Here is a 1,094-nt window from a genome sequence, read left to right on the forward strand (position 1 = left end):
GCCCTATTCCCCTTTACCTTAAAAGACCTTGCCGCCATCTTTCCCTCTATACAGGATTCGCAGGTTCTAAATGGAACCGCTTGAAAGTCTTTCAAGATTCCATTTGAAACGAGCCTTTGGATCCTATTTAGATTGATGTGGCCTAATCTTAGGTGCCAAGTATGTGTATATTGTTCATGAGAATAATACTTCCTCTTATTCGGATTTGGAAGGATTTGTGATGTAGATGCAACATGGACAGAGTTGTTAATTGGACATGTAATAGTATAGAGAGAGTTGTTCAAAATTCCAGAACAAATAGTCTTGTTATCTCTCATGATAGAAACACCCCTATCAAAAATAACAGAATATCCATTCAAAAACAATTTTGAAACAGAAATTATGTTCCGCCGAAACTCCGGCACATACAAAATATCTCTCAAAACTAAAATGTCATCACCAAAACATAAAGATAAATCTCCAATAGCAACAGCTGCGACCTTCGACGCATTGCCCATGGAGATGGTGATCTCATCACTTGCTAGCTCCCTTGTTGGCTTGAAGCCCTGCAAGGTGTAACAAACATGGTCAGTTGCCCCCGTATCCACTACCCACGAATGAGTAGAAAACGAAGCTAAACATGTTTCAGTTACTAAAACTTGTGACGTACCTTGTCCCTTTGCCTTGAGCACTGGACAATCTTTCTTCCAATGCCCAACCTTGCCGCATTTGAAGCACTTTCCCTTGCCCGTTGGCTTCTTCACGCCGCCGGTAGGGCCATCTGCTTTGGCTTTACCGCTCCCACTAGCCTCATGGTCATGCTTGCCCTTTGGACCTTTCCACTTCTTTTTCCCGCCTTTCGACGAAGAAGCAGATCCCTTGGCAGCAACAAGGACCTCTTTCCCACGGCCCATCACTCCCTCTGCTGCAACTAGAGCATTCAACAACTCATTAAGAGTGTAGTTGACTTTGCTCATAACGACATTGAGACGGAAGTGCTCAAAAGTTTTGGGGAGAGTATTGAGGATGATATCGACCTTGGCTTCGCCTTCGATACCCCCTCCTAGCAGATCAAGCCTGTCAAACAGATTTGTCATATGCATGACATGATCGTG

The 1,094-nt window shown here is 43.9% G+C and overlaps 1 long non-coding RNA gene across 1 annotated transcript; it reads right to left on the reverse strand.

The window, feature by feature from the left end:
• Positions 1-331: 331 nt before the first annotated feature.
• LOC130989142 (uncharacterized) lies at positions 332-886 on the reverse strand. Its single transcript, XR_009090502.1, has 2 exons — positions 650-886; positions 332-545 (listed from the first exon to the last, which is right to left on the reverse strand). It is a non-coding gene; the product is annotated as an uncharacterized LOC130989142 (long non-coding RNA).
• Between the last annotated feature and the right edge of the window lie 208 nt (positions 887-1,094).

The sequence above is a fragment of the Salvia miltiorrhiza genome, chromosome 6 (genome assembly GCF_028751815.1).
Source record: "Salvia miltiorrhiza cultivar Shanhuang (shh) chromosome 6, IMPLAD_Smil_shh, whole genome shotgun sequence".
NCBI lineage: Eukaryota > Viridiplantae > Streptophyta > Magnoliopsida > Lamiales > Lamiaceae > Salvia > Salvia miltiorrhiza.